Here is a 12,368-nt window from a genome sequence, read left to right on the forward strand (position 1 = left end):
AGGAAGTTTGATTCAAGACACAGGGGATTTAAATAATCTTGGGAGAATATAGATATGTTATTATTACTATCATATGTTTATGTTTTATATCTATGCTATTTTTTTATGTATGACTGCAGCACAGTATGCATTGACAACAAGATGTATCAGAAAAGCCTTAGCCAAACAAAAAAAACCCAAAGAACAAAGGGGGAAGACCAGAGATCTGGACATAGATCACAACTCACACCTGTCCACACCATAGCCTTTGCAACCTTGTGCCTCAGATGTTTGGGACTACAATTCGCATCACCCCCAGCATGCAGGAGGACCATGTGAGGCTGAGGGAAACTTTTCCTACTTTACAATCTTCTTCTTTAGGTGAGGTGACCAGAACTGCGCAGGATTCCAAATGTGGTCACACCATAGAATTGAATAATGGCAAGATGATATTGGCAGTTCACATTCCTATCCTTTTCCTAATGATCCCTTGCATGGAGTCTATCTTTTTCACAGCTGCCACACATGGGGTCCACATCTTCTTGGAGCTCTTTACTATGACTGAAAGGTCTCATTGCTAGTCACCACCAGTTCACACCCCATGAGGGTACACCAAGAACCTGCAGGCTCTGGACCCCAACACCATGTTGACACTTGAGGGTCTTCACATCAAGTTATCCAGTTTTCCATCAGTAATCCTCATGTGTGTTAATGAAGTCATAGTCCCACTCTCTTCTGACTTGGTCAGATCCTACCCAAAGTCCTGTGCCCAGTTCTGGGCACCACCATTTATGAATAATGTTGACAAGCTGGAAGGTGTGCAGAAGAGGGCGACCAAGAGGATCCAGGGTCTGAGAGTGAAGCCTGATGAGGAATGGTGGAATGGAGGAATGGGGTAGGACATGCTTAGCTTGGATAAAATGAGATCTGAGAGCCATCTTCAAATATTTCAAGGGCTGCCTCATGAAAGATAGAGCAGACTTCCTTCCGTCGGGCCTGTAAGACGGAGCTATTCCGCCTGGCTTTCAATTTGAATTAGTTGATCTTTTATTCCCCTTCCTTCCCTTCCGCTCCCCTTTTTATGATGATTACCCGCTCTGGGATCCCACAGCTAATTCTCCCCTGGTCTCCTCGCTGACCCAAATAGGACTAATTTAGCCGCTAGCCCTGGTGATCATCTAATGTTTATTGGATAGATTCCCCCCCCCCCTAAATTGATTTTTGATTTTTGAATTTATTGTTATTCACATTTTATACTGTATTTGATGCTGTTTTTTGTTGTATCACAACTAAGTGTTTTAAATTTGTTGTTAGCTGCCCTGAGCCCGGTTTTCTGAACTGGGACGGGTTATTATTATTATTATTATTATTATTATTATTATTATTATTACTACTACTACTACTACTACTACTACTACTACTACCCTGCTCCGGAAGGTAGAGCCAAAACCAATGGATTCAAATTCAACAAATGGAGATTTTGACTGAACATTGGGAAGATCTTTCTAAGGGTAAGACTTGTTTGACAGTGATATGGACTCCCTCAGAAGGTGGAATTGTAAAATAATTAAAAAATATTGGGTTGTGATCTGTAATGAAATGAAAAGAATGTTTAAGATAACCTTTGTTGAAAGAGCAGAAGCTTTTTTATAAGGCATTACAGGTCAAGATTTGCCAAAAGACAAGAAGAAATTATTTATGTATGCTACAACAGCGGCTAGAACTTTATTAGCTCAAAGGCGGGAAAGCGAAGAAATGCCAGCAGAAGAACAGTTGCAAGAAAAACTGATAGAATATGCTGAAATGTCAAAGACTTGGGGATAAGGACAATACAGTGGTACCTCAGGTTACATATGCTTCAGGTTACATACGCTTCAGGTTACACACTCTGCTAACCCAGAAATTGTGCTTCAGGTTAAGAACTTTGCTTCCTGATAAGAACAGAAATTGGGCTCCGGTGGTGCGGCGGCAGCAGCAGGAGGCCCCATTAGCTAAAGTGGTGCTTCAGGTTAAGAACAGTTTCAGGTTAAGAACGGACCTCCGGAACAAATTAAGTACTTAACCGGAGGTACCACTGTAGATATTTTTTAAAACACTGGGAACCTTTTGTGATGTATTTAAAAAAAAAACAATGTAAGGAAATGGACTCACTTGCAGGGTTTGACTAAACACTTACAACCAGCAAAATATAAATAGAAAACATGAATATGTGGTTAAAATATTAAGAAGATAATTATAATGTATAATTGTTCATTTTATTACATTAGGGATTAGATGAAAAGCAGAAGAAATGAATGTGTTACAAACCAGAAGGGGAAGTTGGGCGAAATCGTGGGGGAGGGAGTAATTGGGAATTTATTTTGTGATTATTTTACCAGCAGTGATTGTGTCAAAATTTGTTGTAAAACCTAATAATTTATTTCTTTTTTAAATATGGTGGTGGACTCTTCTTCAATGGAGGATATCAAGCAGAGATAGAATGGCCACCTGTCAGGGATTCTTTAGCTTGGACTAGATGACCCTCAGGGACCCTTCCAACTCTAGGATTCTATGATAAATGCCATTTGGCTCCATTTTGACCTGGCATTGCTGTCCCCAACTCTCACTCTCACCAACCCCCCCCCCCCGGCAACCTCCTTCTGATCTGGGCCAATTCCCAATTCCAGTGTGTATCACAGAAGCAGCTGCCTGTTACTTCACACACCTTTTCAGTCTGTGGACATTCGCTGATCATGGAGCAATATTTGTCTGACTTGGAGCCAGACATGGTGAGGAAACAGAACTCAGCGGTGAGACCACAGGCTCCACACCTTGCCTGCTGCATCTTGCATATCAGTCTCTTGGGAAAGGATGCTGAAGACGTCCCATGTCTGTGTAGGTTGCAAAACATGAGCAGGTGCACTGGAAGTTTCACAGGACAGGACACAGCACAGGCCAACAGCTCACAACCAGCACTAATACTCCTCCCCCAGAATAATATGGGAACGTGACCCTCACTTTTGAGCCCCCATCTCTCTCCCATGGACACATAAATTCACAACAGTGCACACAATTTCATACCAATTTCATACCAATGCCTGCCATTGCCAACAATATCAAAACAAAGTGTTGATTCAGCACTACAAGTAAAATGCAAACAGCACAATACACACATTCAGGCACTTCAGAAAAGGAGGGTTAAACCTGCCCTTTCTTTGGAAAAATGGATATGGAGTCTGATTGAGGGCTTGGAAGGGCAATGGCACAGTTTGGTGCTGGAACGATTGGGTTGTTTCCAAGGCTGCTGTCCTGTTAAGGCAAGAGATTTCGGCTTGGTATAGGACATTTCCCTCCTCTTCCCTGAATACTCCCCCCAGGCACCTCAAAATTTGCTCTAAAGATAGGAATGACTCTCCAGATCAGATTTTGGTGGTTCCTGGGCAGAGGTGGGTTTAGGGGAGTGTTTTCTGACCTGGGGGAGGGGTGCTGAGTTTTGTCCTTGCACCAGGCACCACTGAAATTTGAAAGACCAATTTCCACCACTGTCCAGGGAGAGGAGAGGAATCAGCAGTCAATTTGTGAATCTGGAGACAAGCCATTGAGTTGCAGGTGGTGGAGAGAAAGCCCAGGTGGAAATGATGGTATGAGATGTGGATCTGAAGGACTTTGCATCAGAAGAACCCTGAAAAGGACCAGCCCAAAGGCCTGTCTAGTCCAGCACCCTTTGCTCTCTCCCACAAGCCCACACTCTCTTTTGTAAACCACTGAGAGGCTGTTTTCCACAAACAAGCGGCATAGAATGGCAAAAACTCCCACCAGCCTCACATGGTCCAGCATAGGGCGATGAAGTAGGAGTCCTAAACATCTGGAGGGCACCAGGTTGGTGAAGGCTGTGGTGTGACCTGTGTCCAGATCTCCCATCTTTCCCCTTTGGTCCCCATCCCAACAAGGACTGCAAGACTTGCATTCTTGCTGTCTGCCACAATGGACATTTCTTTTATTGTCCACCATCATTATGCTTTCCATTCTGAAGTTGGGAATAGAGTAGTCACTTTGGAAGATGATAATCAGTCATCTAAACCATATGACCAGTTCAACGAAGTTGATGTTGAAGAATCATTGCTTCAACACTGGTGAGGGGGCAATAGCAAAGAACCTTCAGCATCCAAAATAAACCAAAAATGGGAAGCAGAAGAACGACAAATGGATATCAATCTATTTACAAATAAGCCTTTTTTGGGGGGGGGGGGCTCATCAAACATTGAAATGCAAAGTTGAAACAAACTGTAAGAATCTCTGAGAAGATATGCCTTTCATTTCCCCCACTATTTGTCCTCCAAATATGGAAAAGAAAAGGAATGACCTCAAAAGGATGCGAAGAAATCACACTGTCATTCTTCAATGGATTGCTTGCCACTGGGGTCCTCTTTGAGTTTTTGCCAGGGAAATGGGAACATTCAATTCAGCTGGCAATTAAAGGCCTGCCCAGCTAATTTACAGTTTCCACAACAGTATGTGAACCAGAACAGAATCATCCTTCCAAACTTTGAATTTTCCAAGGCGGTTCTCCAGTCACATAACCAGTACCCAAACCCATACAGTGGGGTACCAGTAGCCATTGATAACCCACAAATAACAGCCTTTCAAAACCATCTAATTTGGTGGCACTATCTCCTGTAGGAGCAAACTCCATTCTTTAACTGTGTGCTGTGAAGGATCTTTTTTAAATGCATTATCTGAAGAAATCTTAACTGCACAGGACATAAGGAGATCCCTGCTGGATCAGACCAGCAGCCTACAAGTCAACCATTGTTGGGAATGGTAACAAGAAGGTTACCAGAAACACACATGTGAGAAACAGCCCTGATAGTCCTCTCCTCCAAGAACGTGCTTTTCCTCTATTAACTTCATGGTAAACTCAATGCATAGCTGGGAAATTAATTCTCCAAAGCCCTAGTTTCAGAAACAACTCCCTCAGCTTCTCTTTGTCAGTCAGTGACACTAGTCTGGTTTGTGGTCATTCTTCCGTATGTGGTTTTGCACAAGAGCATTACTCAAATCCAGACAGCAATTCTCATCTTCTTCTGCCCCGCAGGGATTGTGACATCTATGGTGTAAAAGACATTTGGTTTCCCACAAGGTTTCATCAGTCCTCCATCCACCTATAAGTAGAGGGACCTCTCCTTCCCCAAACAACTGCTCTTCCACTTGGCTTCAGGCATCTCCAGGATTCCCACCAACCTCCAGCCATGAAGATCTTCTGCCTCCTCTCTGTTGCCTTCCTGCTCCTGATGCTGGTGGCTCCAGGTATGGCCTTCTTCTCAGATGCTTCTTCTCTGAGCTCCACAGCTCTTCGCTTTATTCCTTTTAAACCTGCCTCTGAATCCCACTTGCAGGGAATCCCAAAGGGATGGGTGGGGAATTCTCTTGACCGTCTGACCCCCTTTAGAACTTAACAAATGGGGCATCTGGTTGGCCACTGTGAGACCAGGTTGATGGACTTGATGAGTCCCCTTTGGCCTGATGCAGCAGCCAAGCTCTTGGGATCTGATTATCATCCCAATCCTAAAATATGGAATCTGATCCAAAGAAGCTGCTGCTATAGAATTTGTAATGACACATTTCAGTAGATTCAGCTTTGTAGTGGGGAAGGGAGTGGGCCAGTTTCCTGGGCAAGAGAACTTCTCTCTCCAAGGTTGCTAGTGGCCCCCAGGGAAGCCAGTGACTGCCTTGGGTCAGCCCCCCTGCTGAAGGTGCAGGGGAGAGGGGCTCACTCCCCATCCCAGCCCCTTTCCTGCATTCTTCCTGCACCAGCCTCCCCCAACCTGGTGCTCTCCCGATGTCCTGGCCAGCAGGGCTGTTGAGGAACAAGTTGTGGAAGGTATACAAGGCCAATCCTTCCCAGGTAGCTTCTCTCCTTAGTAGTTGCATCTCTCTCTCTCTCTCTCTCTCTCTCTCTCCCAACTTCCCTTTCTCTTTGCTTCCCCCTGCAGATTTCACCGGAGCTCAACGTCCCACCCAGGATTGCCAGAACAATGGGGGCAGCTGCAGAAAAACCTGCAACAAAGGCGAGAAAGAGATTGGGAAGTGTTCGGGAGACAGGCGTTGCTGCAAGCGCAGCTAAGGTGAGTTATAGGCAAAACCATACCTGTGCCTGGAAATAAGTATGTGGCATCTCAAGGAGACAGGACCTTGAAGGCTTGAGAGTTACAGCTCTGCTTCTTCCCTCTGTCTTTGACCCTTGACAGCCACAAGGGGGGGCGGTACTTACTAAATTCTCCCAAATGACTATTTTTGATTTGGACCTTGAGAATTCCCCAATCACATTTGGAGCCACTTGAGCTTAGAAAACAGGCTCTTGAGAACAAGTCCCATGTGAAACAAGGTTTTTGAAAGCATAGAGGGCAGCCTTTGTCCATCAGGTGGCCACCAGATGTTTTGGATTATAAGCACCAGACCGTGTAATGAGGCATTTGGGTTCGGGATGGAGAAGTCTCCCGACCTCTGCACATTCAGCAGAAGGTCACACTCTAACCAACTCTAACCACCACAACCCCCATGAACTTCCAACTCTGATAGCATCCAGGTCTTCAGGGGGTCCCTGGCCTGTTTTGAGCACCCTCCCTCTCACCCATATTCACTGTGTTTTCTCTCTTTTTCATTTAACTCTACAGCAGACCCATCCTGCACCATCTCTGATGAAAGGAAGACCACCCCGTTTCTTCTCTGGAGATGCAGCTGCCTTGATTGCACCTCTGCAAAAACCTCTTTGCTCACTGCTGCTGCTGCAGCTGCTGCTGCTGAAGGCGCTTCTGGGAAGGATCCATCCCTGCCCAATCCTTTCTGCCCGTTTACTCCAGAGCAAGTCCTGCTGTGCTCAGAGAAGCTGGCATCTTTGTAAATGGGTTTAGGATGGGATTTGCCTGCTCATTTGCTTTAGCTTTTCCTTTCAATAAATGCAAGCATTGGAAACCTCTGTGTGGTGGTGCCTGGTATGAAAAGGGGTGCTGGGGTGGGGTGGGGCTCTGCCAGTTCCTCTCCATACTGTGACTTTTCTTTGATTTCGAAGTAACTGGCAGGTGTTTCTGTGCAATCCAGTGGAATTGGGAATTGGCCCAGTTCTGAAGGAGGTTCAGGGGGGCAGTTGGTGCGAGGGGGGGAAGCAATTTTAGACACATCCCTTTTTCAGGTCAAAATGGAGAAAGATTGTAATTATCACCAGAGAATCCTAGAATTATAGAGTTGGAAGGTAGCCTGAGGGTCAACTAGTCCAAGTTAAAGAATCTCTGACAGGTGGCCACCCAATCTCTGCTTAAAATTCTCCACTGAAGGAGAGTCCACCGCCTTCTGAGGGAGTCCATTCCATGGTCAAACATCTCTTTCCTTCAAAAAGATCTTCCCAGAGTTCAGTCGGAATCTCCGTTCATGGGACTTGAATCCATTAATTTGGGCCCTACGCTCCAGAGCAGAAGAAAACTAGCTTGCTCCATCTTCCACATGACCACCGATAAGATATTTGAAGATGGCTCTCATATCTCCTCTCAGTCTCCTCTTCTCCAGGCTAGACCTATCCAGCTTTTCAATATCCTTCTTAAATTGTAGTGTCACAGAAGAAGGTGGAACTGTTGATAAATTAACATACGTGAGGATTACTGGGGGCATGAAACACCTGGTGCCAAGGCCTCCAACTGTCAACACACTGTAGGGGTGCAGAGTCTGCAGCTTCTTGGTGTACCCTCAAGGGGTCCGAACTGCCAGGGAGCTCAAATTGGGGCACACAGTTCTCCCCTTCTTCATTTCATCTTGGCAACAACCCTGTGAGGTAGGCTAGACTGAAATGTAGCCCAGGGTCACCCAGTGAGCTTCATGGCTGGTTGGAAATTTAAGTCCTGGTGTCCCAGTCCAGGGAAGCAATGCTAGACACATCCCCTTCTGGGTCAAAATGGAGCAATTCAGAGAACCCTAGAATTGTAACTGTCCCACTTGGGCAGTTGTGAATTCTCCTTCCTTGGAGGTTTTTAAGCAGAGGTTGGATGGCCACCTGTCATGGATGCTTTAGTTGACGTTCCTACATTGCAGGGGGTTGGACTAGATGACCCTGGGGGTCCCTTCTAACTCCACAATGCTATGATTCTCTGATCCAGCAGACTCTTCTTATGTACTTATGTGTATGTATGAACACAGCTGGAAGTAATGGTCCTGTTACACAGTGCATCTCTCAGACTCTTGGGAAATGATATTCATTCTTTCTCTCTATCACAATACATCTTTCTTCCAATGGAACCACCATGGAGGGCAGGAACTTCAAAGAACCAGCAGGTGGTGCTCCAGGAGCGGTTGCTTGTTGCAGATGGGGATGGAATCATAGAATCATAGAGTTGGAAGAGACCACAAGGGCCATCGAGTCCAACCCCCTGCCAAGCAGGAAACATCATCAGAGCACTCCTGACATATGGTTGTCAAGCCTCTGCTTAAAGACCTCCAAAGAAGGAGACTCCACCACACTCCTTGGCAGCAAGTTCCACTGTCGAACAGCTCTTACTGTCAGGAAGTTCTTCCTAATGTTTAGGTGGAATCTTCTTTCTTGTAGTTTGGATCCATTGCTCCGTGTCCGCTTCTCTGGAGCAGCAGAAAACAACCTTTCTCCCTCCTCTATATGACATCCTTGGGAAGTTTCCATTTCACCCAGCGACTGCAGGGAAAGGAGCCTCTGCCTCACCCTGCCTCTTCCTCCAGTTCTCTTGTTATGTACTGAGTTGAATAGGATCCAAAAGGCAGCAGTCTGATTGGTCCTAGAACAATAGGGTCCAGAATGCAGCAGTCTGATTGGTCCTAGAACAATAGGATCCAGAATGCAGCAGTCTGATTGGTCCTAGAACAATAGGATCCAGAATGCAGCAGTCTGATTGGTCCTAGAACAATAGGATCCAGAATGCAGCAGTCTGATTGGTCCTAGAACAATAGGATCCAGAATGCAGCAGTCTGATTGGTCTGCAGGAGCTACCCAATCCACCTCCAGATGGAAGCGAATCCACAACCTGATTGGCCTACAGGAGAAGTCCGGAATTAGCCAATCACATGCAGCCCATTGTGTAAATAAAGCAGATACTTTGAGGGAACATTCGTTCCTCCTCACCACTCTGAGCTGAATAAAGAGCAAGAAATCCACTCTCGACTCTGAGCGTATTTCATCTCCCCTCCAACTGCCGCACTTCCTTGGCTCATGGCACACAGATGGGCTGGATGTTGTTTCACAAGCAGGAACTACACAGAGCAGAGCTAAGATAGGAGTTGCCTTTCTTCCTATATAGCGAGAGAACTGTGAAAAAGTCCCCACGCTCTGCAGCTGGTGTGGCTGTCATTAGACTGCAGTGTGAGGAATGGTTTAATTTGGGTGGGTCTCTGTGCAAGCAGCTTAGCCAGGGAAGCCACTCCCCTCCCTTAAATGTACCTGAAGCAGAGTTAAAGGAATGGTGGGGAGGGGAGGCCCTTCACCAAGCAGTTTAGCAAAGGGCTGGGAAAAGCCCCCTCCCCAGATAAAAGCACTGAACATGCAAACATACAAAGAGCTGGATCAGGCCCAAGGGGAGCCATGTCACCCAGCCTCCTGTTCTCGCACTGCCCAGCCAGATGCACATTATGGGAAAATGGAAAGGAGGATCCGAGAACAAGACCCCTCTTCGCTCCTGTCTTTGGCAGTGTTCTGTGCTGAGCTGAATCCTAGAACAATAGGATCCAGAATGCAGCAGTCTGATTGGTCCGCAGGAGCCACCCAATCCAGCTCCAGGTGGAAGTGAATCCGCAACCTGATTAGCTTACAGGAGCAGCCAACCAGGCTCCTGGATGAAGTGAATCAGCAACCTGATTGGCTTACAGGAGCAGCCCAGAATTAGCCAATCACACAGGGCCCATTGTGTAAATAATGTACTGTATATACAGCTAGGTGTTTTGGGGAAAGTTTCATTCATTGCTACTATAAGCTGAATAAAGAGCATGAAATTCACACTCGACTCCCAGTATATTTCAGGCAGCAACTGGGATTCAGAAGCACTGCTGCCTCTGACTAGTAGGCATCAATCACCCTCTCTCTAATGCTCTTTTAAAGCCATCCAAGTTGGTGGCCATCACTGCCTCCTGTGGGAGGGAGTTCCATAGATGAACCGCGGGAAGAAGGACGTCCCTTTCTCTGTCCTGAAGCTTCCACCATTCAGCTTCATTGGTTGTCCCGGAGTTCTGGCGCTCTGAGACAGGGAGGAAAACTTTTCTCGATCCACTTTCATTGGCAGGGGGAAGAAGGGAGAGGAACCTCACAGGGCATTTGAGAAAGCCACTGGGTGAAGCACCCACCTCCCTGGAAAGAGCAGGGAAGGCTGGTCTGAACTGTGAGAGGAGGGGGAAGGGCTTGGGGGCAAGCTGTGAGTGGAAGGTGAGGTGGGGAGGGAGGGGCGTTGGTCTGATTGGGGAGGGAGCTGGGGTAGAGTCCATATGAATTAACGTATCAGAGTTGGCACCACCAGTGACTAGAAAAAGAGAGAGGAGGGCAGCCGAGAGAGCAAACGTCATCATTTCAAAACTGCAGGGGGCAGGAACACATCAACGTCATCATAGCAACACAGCCTTGGTCTTTGGCTGGTCCTTGGCACATGACCGTCAGAGATTGCAGCATCCATCCTGCAAACAACGGTTGACATCCCACAAGATTTCAACAGTCCTCCAGGCACTGTAGAGGGAACTCTCTGTCCCCAGTCAATCACACCTCCAGTTGGCTTCTGGCATCTCCAGGATTCCCACCAACCTCCAGCCATGAAGATCTTCTGCCTCCTCTCTGTCATCTTCCACCTCCTGCTGCTGCTGGCTCCAGGTATGGCCTTCTTCTCAGATGTTTCTTCTCCGAACTTCACATCTCTCAGCTTTCCTCATTTTTAACCTGCCTCTGAATATTTACTTGCAGGGAATCCATAAGGGATGTGCATTGGGTTCTCTTGTCCCTCTGTCCCCCTTGATAGCTTCCCCCATGGGGCATCTGGTTGGCCCCTGCAAGAAGAGGGACTAGATGGGGCCCCTTTGGCCTGATCCAGCAGCCAGTCTTATGCTCTTCTTGCCATGCTAACCCTATAACATGAAATCTAATCCAAAGAAGCGGCTGCTTTAAAATCTTTCATATTTGCGGTGGGGCAGAGGGTGAGCCAGTTTCCTGGGCAAGGGGGCTTCTCTCTCCTGTACCTCACAGGGAAGCTGGTGACTCTGACACAGCCTTCCCTTCCGCCTTGGCTTAAACCAGGCATGTCCAACAGGTCGATCGAGATCTACTTGTCCATCGTAGGGGTGCCGCTGGTCGTTCGGCAGACTAAAGAAATCGCCTCCCCTCCAAAAACATTTTTTATAAAAAGCTCAACAACTTTGGTCACTGCCCCCTAAAATAAGCCCAACAACTCTTGGCAATCACTGCTATTTTTTTTTATACTGGATCACAGTCGCTTGGGAGTTTGACATGCCTGGCTTAGACCATCTTCTGGAGGTGCAGGTGGGAGGGGAATGATCTCAGTCTCCAGCCCAGACCCTTTCCCTGCATTCCTCCTGCACCAGCTGTCCCCAACTTGGTGCCCTCCAGATATCCCAGGCAGTGGGGCCTTTGGGGAAGGTGTGGAAAGTGCAGAAGACCAGGCTATAGGAGGAGGGGGCAGAGCAAGCATCAAAGGGTTTTTTCCCCTTCCAGATTTCACCGAAGCCCAAAATCTCGAACCGCAATGTTTCCGTAGGGGAGGGAGATGCAAGTATTTCAGCTGCGGCATCAAGGAAAGAGGAATTGGATGGTGTTCAAGAGACAAACTGTGTTGCCGTTGAGGTGAGTTATATGGAAATGTTCATTGTGCCCAAGGCTGAAGAAAATGGGTTCCAGAACAGTTGAGGGAGCTGGGTATATTTAGCCTGGAAAAGGGGAGGAGGAGACTTTTTTTCTCCTGTTTTGGAGGGCAAGACACAAAGCAAGATTTAGACTAAAGAATGACTTTCTGACGGTAAGAATAATTCAACAGAGGAATGATCTACCTCAGAAGGTGGTGGACTTTCCTTTCTTGGGAGCATTTAAGCAAAGGTTGGATGGCCATTCATCAAGGATTGTTTAGTTATGATGCCTGGGGTTGGAGTAGATGACCCTTTGGGGTCCCTTCCAATGCTACAGTTCTGCGGTTCTGGGCTGTGCACTTTGGGAGGCCTGGTTGGGGCTTTGCAATCTCATCTACCTTTCCTCTGTTTATTTTCCTAACCAAGAGCTGTCCCAACCTACAAGGAGCATCTGAGCGAGCAGCACCCTCTTCATTCCTCCTTTTAAAACAGGCAGGGCTGGGAGAGACCCCGGCTGGGAACCCTGCTGAGATCACTCAGCTTGATGGACCAACGGATGGAAGACA

General features: G+C 47.0%; 1 long non-coding RNA gene across 1 annotated transcript; it reads left to right on the plus strand.

Moving 5' to 3' along the window:
- The first annotated feature begins 5,146 nt into the window (after positions 1-5,146).
- LOC114594961 (uncharacterized) lies at positions 5,147-6,934 on the plus strand. Its single transcript, XR_003706116.2, has 3 exons — positions 5,147-5,265; positions 5,952-6,083; positions 6,633-6,934. It is a non-coding gene; the product is annotated as an uncharacterized LOC114594961 (long non-coding RNA).
- The last annotated feature ends 5,434 nt before the right edge of the window (positions 6,935-12,368 follow it).

This window comes from Podarcis muralis, chromosome 3 (assembly GCF_964188315.1).
Source record: "Podarcis muralis chromosome 3, rPodMur119.hap1.1, whole genome shotgun sequence".
In the NCBI taxonomy this organism is placed as follows: domain Eukaryota; kingdom Metazoa; phylum Chordata; class Lepidosauria; order Squamata; family Lacertidae; genus Podarcis; species Podarcis muralis.